At 40.6% G+C, this 12,553-nt stretch overlaps 1 long non-coding RNA gene across 1 annotated transcript; it reads right to left on the bottom strand.

The window, feature by feature from the left end:
* Positions 1-4,547: 4,547 nt before the first annotated feature.
* Positions 4,548-6,891, bottom strand: LOC142162648 (uncharacterized). The gene is made up of 2 exons (XR_012693893.1): positions 6,268-6,891; positions 4,548-4,789 (listed from the first exon to the last, which is right to left on the bottom strand). It is a non-coding gene; the product is annotated as an uncharacterized LOC142162648 (long non-coding RNA).
* Positions 6,892-12,553: the final 5,662 nt, after the last annotated feature.

The following is a 12,553-nucleotide window of genomic DNA, read 5'->3' as shown; positions in this document are numbered from 1 at the left end:
GGTTCGAAATAATAGACTTGCGCACACCATGAAGACGAACAATCTCCCAAATATAGATCTCAGCCAACCTCTCAGAAGAATAGGAGACGGCCATTTGAATGAAATGCACTGACTTGGTCAGCCTATCAACAATAACCTACACTGCATCGAACTTCCTCTGAGTCCATGGGAGTCCAACAATGAAGTCCATAGTGATACGCTCCCACTTCCATTCAAGAATCTCAATCTTCTGGAACTAACCACCAGGCCTCTGGTGCTCGTACTTAACCTACTGACAATTCAAACACCGAGCCACATATGCAACGATATCCTTCTTCATTCTCTGCCACCAATAATGCTGCCATAAATCCTGATACATCTTCGCTGTGCCCGAATGAATAGAGTACCGAGAGCTATGGGCCTCCTCTAAAATCTCGGAGTCCATCCACATTAGGCACACAAACTCGACCCTACAATCTCAAAACTCCATCATCACCTAAGGTAGCCTGCTTGGCACCTCTATGCTGCACCATGTCTCTAAGGACACACAAATGGGGATCATCATACTGCCGATCATGGATACGCTCCAATAACGAAGAATGAGCGACTGTGCAAGCTAACATACTGCTGGGCTCAAAAACATCCTACCTCATGAACTGATTGGCCAAAGCCTGAACATCCAAAGCAAGTGGTCTCTCACCGATCGGAATATAAGCAAGACTGCCCATACTGGCTGACTTCCTACTCAAAGCATCGGCCACCACATTGGCCTTTCCCGGATGATATAAAATGGTGATATCATAGTCTTTCAACAACTCCAACCACCTCCTCTGCCTCAAATTCAACTCCTTTTGCTTGAACAAATACTGAAGACTCTTGTGATCCGTGAATACCTCACATGCCACGCCATACAGATAATGCCTCCAAATCTTTAATGCATGAATAATGGCTGTCAACTCCAAATCATGAACTAGGTAGTTCTTCTCATGAATCTTCAACTACCGCGAAGCATAGGCAATGACCTTGCCATCCTACATCAATACTGCACCAAGACTAATATGAGATGCATCACAATAAACTGTATAAGGCCCTGAACCTGTGGGCAAAACCAACACCGGTGCCGTAGTCAGAGCTGTCTTGAGCTTCTGAAAGCTCACCTCACACTCGTCCGGCTATCTGAATTGGGCACCCTTCTGAGTCAACTTGGTCATCGGGTCTGCGATAAATGAGAACCCCTCCACGAACCGATGATAGTAGCTTACCAATCCCAAGAAACTCTGATTCTCTATAGCTGATGATGGTGTAGGCTAGTTCTTGACTGCCTTAATCTTCTTCGGATCAACTTGACTACCCTCTGCCGATACAACATGACCCAGGAATGCAACTGAACTCCACCAGAACTCACACTTCGAGAACTTAGCATATAACTGACTATCCCTCAGAGTCTGAAGAACCACTCTGAGATGTTGCTCGTGCTCCTCCCGGTTGTGGGAATATATTAAAATATCATCAATAAAGACTATCACAAATGAGTCTAAATAAGGCCTGAACACTCGGTTCATCAAATCCATAAAAGTTGCTGGGGCATTTGTCAACCTGAATGACATCACCAAGAACTCATAATGCTCGTACCGAGTGCAGAAAGTTGTCTTAGGGACATTGGATGCCCTAATCCTCAACTGATGGTAGTCAGATCTCAAGTAAATCTTCAAAAATACCTTGGCACCCTGGAGCTGATCAAACAAATCATCTATCCTCGACAATGGATATTTATTCTTGATTGTAACCTTGTTCAACTGCGTAATCAATACACATCCTCATTGACCCATCCTTCTTCTAAACAAACAACACCGGTGCACCCCAAGGCGAAACACTGGGTCTAATGAAATCCTTCTCAAGCAAGTCTTGAACTGCTCCTTCAACTCTTTCAACTTAGGCGGGGCCATACGATACAGCGGGATAGAAATGGGCTGAGTGCCTAGATCCAAATCAATGCAAAAATCAATATCCCTGTCGGGTAGCATACCCGGCAGTTTTGAAGGGAATACCTCAGGAAACTTACGAACAACAGAGCACAGAATCAATAGAAGGAACCTCAGCACTAGAATCACAAACATATGCCAAATAGGCCAAACACCCCTTCTCGACCATACGCCGAGCCTTTATATAAGAGATAACACTACAGGTAGAATGATCAAGCGTCCCTCTCCACTCCAAATGGGGTAAACTCGGCAAGGCTAAGGTCACAGTCTTGGCATGACAGTCCAAGATAGCGTGGTAAGGTGATAACTAGTCCATCCCCAATATAACATCGAAATCAACCATGTATAGAAGCAACAAATCTACACGAGTCTCAAGACCCCCAATTAAGACTATACAAGAGCGATGGACTCGATCTACCACAATAGAATCACCTACCGGTGTAGACACATATACAAGGGCACTCAAGGAACACTAGGCATAACCAGATATGAAGCAAAATAAGATGACACATAGGAGTACGTAGACCCTAGATCAAATAAAACGGAAGTATCTCTGCCACAAACCAGAATAGTACCTGTGATAACTGCATCGGAAGCCTCAGCCTCAAGCCTGGCTGGAAGAGCATAACATCGAGGCTAGGCCCCACCACCCTGGACTACCTCTCTGGGATGGCCTGTATCTGGCCGACCTCCACCTCTAGTGGTCGGAGCTCCACCTCTAGCACCTCTACCTCTACCTCTAGCACCTCTACCCCCACCTCTAGTTGGTTGGGCGATCTATGGAACACCTGGTGCCTGAACCATAGCACATGAACCCTGCTGCTGCGACTAAGTACCCCACCAATCTCATACAAGCCCTCCTGATATGACCATACTCACCACACTCAAAACATCTACCTGAGTGTTGTGACTGAGGAAACTGAGGTTGACCCTGGCGACCTGAATGACCACCCCAAAAACTCTGGAGCGGCGGTGCACTGATAGGAGCTAGGGGTGCACTGTAGGGTTGTTGATCAGAATATTGCATGTGAGAACCACGGCCACCTGAAGGACCGTGAGAAACCTGAAGTGCTGACTGAAAGGGCCTAGGAGGATGGCCTCTACCATACGAATCCCTACCTCCAAACGAGGCACCACTGAATCTGCTTGAATGACGAGGCCTCTTGTCTGACCCATGACCACCTCCCTACGACAGAACCATCTCCACTCTCCTGGCCACAGTGGCCGCCTCCTAGAAAGTAATCTCACTCCCAGTCTCCCTAGCCATCTGAAGACGAATCGGCTGAATAAGTCCATTAATGAACCTCCTCACCTCTTTCTCTCGGTGGGAAGTATGACAAGAGCATGGCGAGCCAAGTCGATGAATCTGGTCTCATATTGGGTAACAGTCATAGAACCCTACTAGAGACGCTCAAACTGCCTCCAATAGGCCTCTCTTTGAGTGATGGGAAGAAACTTCTCCGGAAATAGCTGAGTAAATTGCTCCCAAGTCAAAGCTGGCGATCCGGCTGGTCTAGCCAAACAGAAATCCGTCCACCAAATCTTGGCGGATCCAGACAAGCGAAAAGTAGCAAAATCGACCCCATTGGTCTCAACTATCCCCATGTTCATGAGAACCTCATAACAACTATCTAGATAATCCTAGGATCCTCAAAAGAAGCATCGCTGAAAGTAGTAGTGAAGAGCTTGGTGAACCTGCCCAATCTCCACAAAGCATCGACAGACATGGCTGCTCCATCGCCGGTCTGAGCTACCACACCCCGCTGAACTGCTCCAACTAGCTGAGCCACTAGAGTCTGAAACTAGGGAGTCATCTACTCCGGAGTGCGAGTAGCAGGAGTCTGGGCTCCTCCTCCAGCCTGAGAGACGGTTGGTGCTACAGGAAGCAAGCCTGCTCGGGTGACACTCTGCATAAGGCCCACTAGATGAACCAGAGCATCCTGAAGTACTGGGGTAGCAATAAACCCCTCTGGGACCTGAGCTGGGCCTACCGGAATTGCTGGGGCTGGAACCTCATCATCAAAGTCAACCTGAGGCTCCGATGTGGGTGCTGCTGCCCTGGGCTGAGCTCTGCCCCTGCCTCGACCTCTAGCACGGACTCGCCCTCGTCCTTTGTCCCTCGTGGGAGCTGCTGTTAGGGGCTCGGGCTGCTGATCGGTGGATGAGGAAGTGCGTGTTCTCGCCATCAGCGAAAGAAAAGAGTAGAAATTCAATTAGCATTGAGAAACCAAACTGCACGACAAGAAGGAACAAATGTGAAATTTTTCCTAACTCTGTAGCCTCTGGGGGACAAATGTAGACATCTCTGTACCGATCCCTCAGACTCTACTAAGCTTGTCTGTGAATTGTGAGACCTATGTAACCTAGATCTCTAATACCAACTTGTCACGACACGTATTTCTCACCATCGGGAGTCGTGATGGTGCCTACTCGTAGAAGCTAGGTAAGCCACTAAATATAGAAATTTCTAACTCTTCCATTTTAATCCTTTTTACAATTTGAATTAACAGGTAATCAACATTTAAATATTAATGATAAACGGCACAAGCGGAAGACTTAAACAACTAAAAATAACCAAGCCAGTACTATAATGCCAATATACTCCTTTACCCGGAATCTGGTGTCACAATATACACGAATTGTCTATGAGTACTACATACAAACATCTGAAAGAAATACAATCTGTCTCGAAATCTAATGAAAACAGAGTACATAATAAAGTAGAAGAGAACATCGAGCCTACGAACGCCTGTAGGACTACCTCGGGATCTCTGGCTGGACTGAAGGCAGGCTTCCTAAGTGTTACGATCCAAAAGCTGCTCCGAAATCTGCACATAGTGCAAAGTGTAGCATCAGCACAATCGACCTCATATGCTGGTAAGTGTCTGGCCTAATCGCGGCGAGGTAGTGACAAGGCTAGGACCAGACTCCACATAAACCTATGTAGTTATATAATATATAGCAGAAAATAAACAAGAATAAACAATTAACGTGGGAGGGGGTACATGCTACGAGGGAAATATCAAATCCAGCCGAAACTTAAGAGGAATATGAGGGAACAATTCAATATCTACAACAAAATAATAATAACAATGTTGCGGCGTGCAACCCGATCCCTATTATTTAACACTATTGCGGCATGCAACTCGATCCATTTATATCACTATTGCGACGTGCAACTCGATCCAATATAACATTGTTGCGGTGTGTAACCTGTCATACCTCCTTTTTACCTACACCCCCGGAAAGGATGTATATGGGAGTTTTTCCACTTTAAGTGACAATCAAAATGGGATCATTTTATTAAAAATTTAGAGTCGCCACTTGGGATAATTTATGTTGTCCCAAGTCACCGGTTCAAATCCCGAATCGAGGAAATATTGACTCTATATTACAGTCTGCGAACACAGAAATCTGGGTAAGGAATTCTGTTAACCCGGGAGAAGGTGTTAGGCATTCCCAAGTTCCGTGGTTCTAGCACGGTCGCTCAACTGTTATAATTGGCCTATTATCTGATTTTAATACATGTTTTAGCCTATGGTATAATTTTAAATCATTAACCGCTTTTAATGAATTTTAGGAAAATTGCAACGTCATTTAAAATACACCTCGAACCATGTCACATAAATGAACCCGCGGCTCTTGACATATTTTATCTAACATTGTTGAGATTTGGATTTGGGTCACATAAATGCGCACCCGAATTTGAAAATTAGGCATCATAACTATGTCACGTGAACCATACCCACAATCACGATAGTTCATTTAAGTTAAAGTGATGAACCGATTATTGTAATCTACCAAGGGTTATGATCAAGCATGGACCATAATAAACCTTTTAGTTAAAGTACTCCAGTACACACAACAATAATGGCTCGTGAAAAATATAGACAACGGCCAAACCATATGCCTATCCCTACAATTAAAGATTCCCCATTTTCTCCTCACTACTTTCCAAACTCCCTTTTAATATAAACCAAAATCCAATACTCTTTTGCTGTACACATTCAATTAAACCTAGATTTAAACCATCACTTTTTCTATGATGCCCAGCAACACCCAAACGTCCCATTGTTTTCATTATCTAGTATGAACCAATCATTCTAGTTATTTAGCTAATAGATGATAACATACATATCTTTCTTAATTAATTTGCTCAAAACAAGGCAGAATCCATGTAAATTTGAACAGTGATAAAAGAAATAAAACTAAGACCAATGATAGATTACGAAGCAAGAGCCATTCTATCAAAACAACTCATAAAGTTAAATAAGCACAAAACGAACAAAGGAATGAATAGTTGAACCTTAGAATAGCGTAGTCGGATTTTCATTGAAGCTTTTAGAAGCACACATGGATTTCCAACCAGAAAACAGTCAGAGCTCGCGAACTCAACGCGGGACCGCGAACGGGACTCGAACCGGAAACCAACGCTAGTACTTTGACAGGTGGAAGACTGAGCGAATCTCGCCGGAGAAACTCGAATCTCACCGACGAACTCGAATCCGACTCGACCTAGAGAACGCTGAAAACTCAAAAAAAACTGACTGACTGCTTTCTTTTTGGAGTTTGTCGGTGGGTTTGTTGTTGGATTATGGAGTTTTAAGGTCCCTTTAATGGTGGGAAATGGGTGTTATCAATGGTTTTTCTTTGTGTTAGGAAGAAGAAGATCAGCCCATGGCCATGCTTTTGTGAAGCTAATAAAGCTTAGTCATGGCTCTACATGATATTTTTTTGAAAGGAAAAATGATGATGATGAGTTTCTGGAGAAGAAGGGAAGTTTTTTTAGCTATTTGAAAAGTCTCAGGCACAAGGCTTTTTCCGTTCTCCTCTCTTTTTCCCCCTCACTGTTTTTTGTTTTCGTTCTTTTCCAAAACCTCTCTATTTTTGTGTTTTAATCCCAACCCCTTTTCCTTGTTCTTTTCGTTCCAGCCCTCTCCTCTATATATTAGCGTGTGTGTATATTTTAGAAAGAAAAGAAGATAGGAATTGTGGTCCCCACAAAAGGAATTTTTCAGTTTTTCTTAGCCAAAACGTTAGTGGGATCAAAAAATGGGGGTGCACGTGAGTTTGTTAGGGAGTGGATAATGGAGAATCTTTACCACATGGCCCAATGTGATTGACTCCTTTTTTTTGATTTTCTTTTCTTTCTATATTTTTGGTTAATAAAATAAAATACTACTCCTACTTTATTAATATAGAAAGATAAAAAAAAATATTAACTGCTGAAAATTCAATTATTAAAATCCTTAACTTGAAAAGGATAGAGTAGACGCGTTAAAAATATATTTTGGAACCTTTTCCTTTCTTTCGAGAACAAGAACACAATTACTATGTAAAATTGTGACTATTTTTGTATTTTCAAGATTATATAAAAATAAAGATAAGGTACTATTTTTGTATATTTTTTATTTAAATTTACAAAAGATACGTAAACTAAAATATTTTTGAAATTTTTGTTTTTTGTGACGAAATAAAGTAAAAGAGTCAAAATCTAGAGATATTAGGCCTAAACTAAATATTTACATGCTAAAATGTGAAAAATCTTGGGGAGAGTCAAAAATCACATGTCTACACAACCCGTTCCATATATAGCATTGTTGCAGCGTGCAACCCGATCAATATATTTATATACCTTTAGCAACAACCATACCAAGAGTCCCGGCAAGGGATTAACAATAAACTACACTATCCCGGCAAGGGAGTCGACAGTAAAAGTAAATACGTCCCGGCAAGGGAGAGACAGCTATAACCAATCTTAACCCAACTTCTACTCATCTCGGCTAACATCAATACTCAATCATAAGTAATTTCCACAAAAACAAACTTAATCCTTGATCAATATCGAGAATCATCAATTAAAGCATCCGTAGTATCATTTAAGAACACAACAAATTGTAATTTAAGACTCACGGTCATGCTCGACACCAACGTATAGATACTCGTTGCCATTCCTATACGTCGTACTCAACAAGAAGCAAATAGGACACAACTCCTAATCCCTCAATTTAAGGTTAGACCAAACACTTACCTCGAACTTCCACGACCAACTCAAGCCTCAAACACTGCCTTATCTTTCGAATTCGGCTCCAAATCAATTTTATCTAGACATATCGACTTAATAACATCAATAAATTCTAAACAATCCAATTCCAATGCTTAATATAGCTTTCTAATCATTCTTCCCAAAAAGTCAAAAATTGACCCCGGGCCCGCTTGGTCAAAACACGAGGTTCGGACCAAAACCCGATCACCCACAGGCCTGAATATATAATTTGTTTTGAATTCTGACCCCAAAACGAGGTCAAATTCCCAAATAATCAAAAAGCTCTAACTCTACCCAAATCCCTAATTTTCTACCATTAATCTCATGTTTTGGGCCTAGAAATCTAGTGGGTGTTGATAAAAATGGAAGAAAACGAGCTTAGGATTACATACCTATGAAGATATGGTGAAGTTCCTCTTCAAAAATCACCCAAGAAGTGTGGAGAAGATGAAGTTTATGAAACATGGTGGAATTCCCGTAATGTATTCTGTTTTTGAAACTTAAAATAACTGGGTGAATTTGGTCTTCGCGTTCACGACAGGGATATCGCGTTCGCGATGAGTTAGGCCTGACAGATCTTCGCGTTCGCGTAAGTGGGCTCGCGATCACGGAGCACTAACTCCTCGAGCCCTCGCATTGGCGTCCAGGTGGTCGCGTTTGCGTAGGTATAATACCCCTCCCCCTGTCCAGGCTCATAAGCCATCGCGTTCGCATGTGTTAGGTCGCATTCGCGAAGGGTATCCCCCCTTAGCCTCGCATTTGCGTCACCAGCTTCGCGTTCGCGAAGAAGAAATTTGGCACCTAGGAGATTTGCCTTACGCATTCGCGAGTGTGCCTACGCGAACGCGAAGACAAAAATCCCTGGGCACTGAACAGCAAAAACCTGCAACTTTTACGAGTTCAAAAACCTTCTGAAACTCATCTGAAACATACCCAATCCATCGGGGCTCCAAACCTAACATACGTACTAACTCAAAAACATCATATGAACTTATCCGTGCGATCAAATCGCCAAATTAACCCCTTAAACAACGAATTAAACCTCAACATCAATGAAATATTTCAAAACTTCTTAAAACATCAAATTTTGCATTTAAGGTCCGAATCACATCAAATGGATTCCATTTCTTACCAAACTTCACAGAATTACCTTAAATCACATATAAGACCTGTACCGGGCACCGGAACCAAAATACGGGCCCGATACTAACATGTTCTAATCAAAATTTATTTCCAATTCCTCTAAACAATTTCAAAAAATAATTTTCTTTAAAAATTCATTTCTCGGGCTTGGGACTTTGGAATTCGATTCCAGGCATACGCCCAAATCCCATATTTCTCTACGGACCCTCCGGGACTATCAAATTATAGGTTCGGGTCCGTTTTTCTAAAACGTTGACCGAAGTCAAATTAATTCATTTTATAGTCAAAATTTATCATTTTTCACAGATTTTCACATATAAGCTTTCCGGACACGCGCTCGGACTGCGCACACAAATTGAGGTGACGCTAAAAGAGGTTTTTAAAGCCTCGAAATGCAGAATTTATTTTAAAAACAAGTGATGACCTCTTGGGCCAGCACATTGAGTTATTCTCATAAGCTTCATAAAGCCTTCCTTTTCTACAAAGCTAAATGGTAGTTCATCAATAACTATCATCTCAATTAAAACCCTCCTAACCACTTCTTGATCAAATTTCAAAAGCGATCATCCATCATTTTGGCAAGATTGAAAATTTATCTTTGTTTCAGTATTATCTTTATCAGTTTTAGGTGGATATTCTTTGGATCTAGTCAAATGATTTTTCAATCATGTTATTCCATTCCTAGATGTATTAGCAGCATAAGCTTGCTTACAATATCTACACCTTGCTTTACCGACTCCATTTACCTCAAATTTATCAAAATGCTTCCAAACTTCGGATCTTGGTTCTATGGCTTTTCTTTTCTTAGATTCTTGAGTATCAATTGTGTTGGTGTTGCTATCTTCAGTAATAGGTAAGCTTCAGTTGAACCGGCTTCACTTACTCTACCTTCATCTTCCATCTATACAAACTTAAAACAAATACAAACACAAATTGAGACTAGAGTTGAGTTTAGATATACACCTTATTAGTTACTTTCTTAGCAGCAAAGATTGAACCTTTAATTATGCTAAAATGCAGATGGAGATACAGTCTGTTAGTACTATTGGCTTAGTTTCGAATCATATCTCAACAATTACTGCTAGTTCTACCAATGTGTTATATGCATGAAAATGAGAAGTGAAGAAAACAAATATTCCACTAAGTTTCTGCATTTGGCTTGATTTCTTATCAAGTTGGGACGAAATTTCTTTATAGTTTATACAGCCTTTTGTACACATAAAAGCTATTGTTTATAAAATACAAACGGAAGATTGAAGAATGAAGAAGTTGTGAACTTGTTGAAGATTGAAGAATGAAGGTCAAAAATAAGGAAACAATTAGTCACACTTGAGAGTCGTCGGCGCCGAGGTCGTAAAGTCATCGTGACACCGTCTCTATTGTAGTCGCAACACTAGCAGTCACAGATGAACTGTTCTTCACTTCTTTCTTGAGAATTAAGAGAAGCCTAATTGTAATTCCTATCATTAGAAACAAGGAAAAAAGACTAAGAGAGTAGGGGACTTGGGCTTAGTCTTATTGGGCTAGAAATGCAAACTTAAAATTTTAGGCTGGGCTAGGGTAGTGTATGACTAGGATATACTTTAAAAATTTGGTATTTTTCGGTATTTCGACATACCAAAATATCAAAATCTTAATACCGAGGACTATACCGTTATACTGAAATACCAAAAATTTAATACTGAAGTATAACAACGATTCACAGATGAGGATAAAATAAAACACAAGTTGAAGGAAAACGCGATGATCTAAACACATTAGATAGCGCGTAAATTGTAAAATGAGAACTTACTTGTTCTTCGTGAAGCAGAAGCAAACAGTTGAATCGCGACTGGAATTACTAGTCGACGGTGGTTGTCACGGTGTGTTGGAGCAACCTCCAATTCCACGGTCCAAATCCTTTTTTGGATTGAGAGAGAGAGCGCGTGGAAAAATACTGCTTAGAGTATTATTTTAGTATACACACTAAGTGTACTTATCTAGGAAATATTAGGATTAACTAATAACCCTATTGGGCCTTAGAGCACCCCTTATGGTTGGACCTAATATTTCCTACATCTCTCACTTACACATAATGGGAGTGCTCATCTAGCCTGAGAAACATATTCTTAACTCATCTCCTCAACCCTTCATACAGGGAAGTAAACCGTACGACCAGCATACTGTGAGACCTAAGTGTTATACATCTGTTAGGAGTATATAGCCTCTCGTCGAGTGCAAACCTGCAAGTAGATCATAAAGTATGCAGTACCCTAGATCATATAAATCACATTTGATATAGTCTCAAAATCTCATATATCATTATTTCTTGTATTCACAACCATAACTCATAAATTATAATTGGTGCACTAGTAAATACAAATAAATAAGATTCCATCAATGATATTCCTCTTTTCACGATTCCCTTAACATTAATATGACTGTTTTTCTAGATATGCTTCGCTAGACCGAATCTGTATACGTGGTCTTTTGGAAATACACTAAGATAGCTAACATCACACTAAGTCTCAAGTATCTAATCGGAGTCTCTAAGGGTACAAAATCTTAAGCTATCATAAAAGCTCTGTGTCTCACACAACAATAAGTTGAGAATGGACTTATGTTAACCCAATAGGTCGACATTAGCACACATGGTATGAAACATGTGCTACAACATTTTCTCCCTTTTCCCAAGGAGCGTATGTCTTTATCTCATAAAGAATATTGTACAGATGATATTTAGACATCATAAGTATCTAAATTTGAGTTCTTTGATCTACAATATCATTTTTAACTCACATCTGGCTCACAAAGTAGACTAGGTGAACGTTTTTTTACCCTAATGACCTTATGTCATTGTTTAAGCGACATTCTGATTTTAAGCGAACAACGCTTAAATTATCCTTATAATAATTTTGCTTAAAATCATGTCTCATCTCCTCACATCACTAAGATAAGGAGGCGGTTTCTGTGTGAGAAGGCCAACCTCTTGTCTACTCGACATACTTATAAAAATGAACAAATAATGTGCATAACATTCGACAATAAAAATATGTATGTATGTAAATCAATTTTATTGATAATCAAAGAACATCAGTTTTGTGAACACGGGAAAATAAATAACAAAATAAAGTATCTCAGAGTCTAAGTAAGCCTTAAGACCTAGTGTGTCTTACAAATGCATCTCTAGACAAAGGCTTGGTCAATGGATATGCTAACATATCTTTTGTAGACACATACTTCACATTCACTACCTTGCGTATAACCATGTCTCTCATATAGTTATACTTGACATCTATATGTTTGGTTTTACAATGAAACTTTGGGTCCTTGGTGGAGGATATTGCAGCCTCAGTGTCACGGTAGACTAATATTGGTGTAGTATTTTCAGTGATATCCAACAAGTGCTCCAAGAACTTTTTCA

Source organism: Nicotiana tabacum, chromosome 8 (assembly GCF_000715075.1).
Source record: "Nicotiana tabacum cultivar K326 chromosome 8, ASM71507v2, whole genome shotgun sequence".
Taxonomy (NCBI): domain Eukaryota; kingdom Viridiplantae; phylum Streptophyta; class Magnoliopsida; order Solanales; family Solanaceae; genus Nicotiana; species Nicotiana tabacum.
This window is presented reverse-complemented; position numbering and strand designations above follow the sequence as displayed.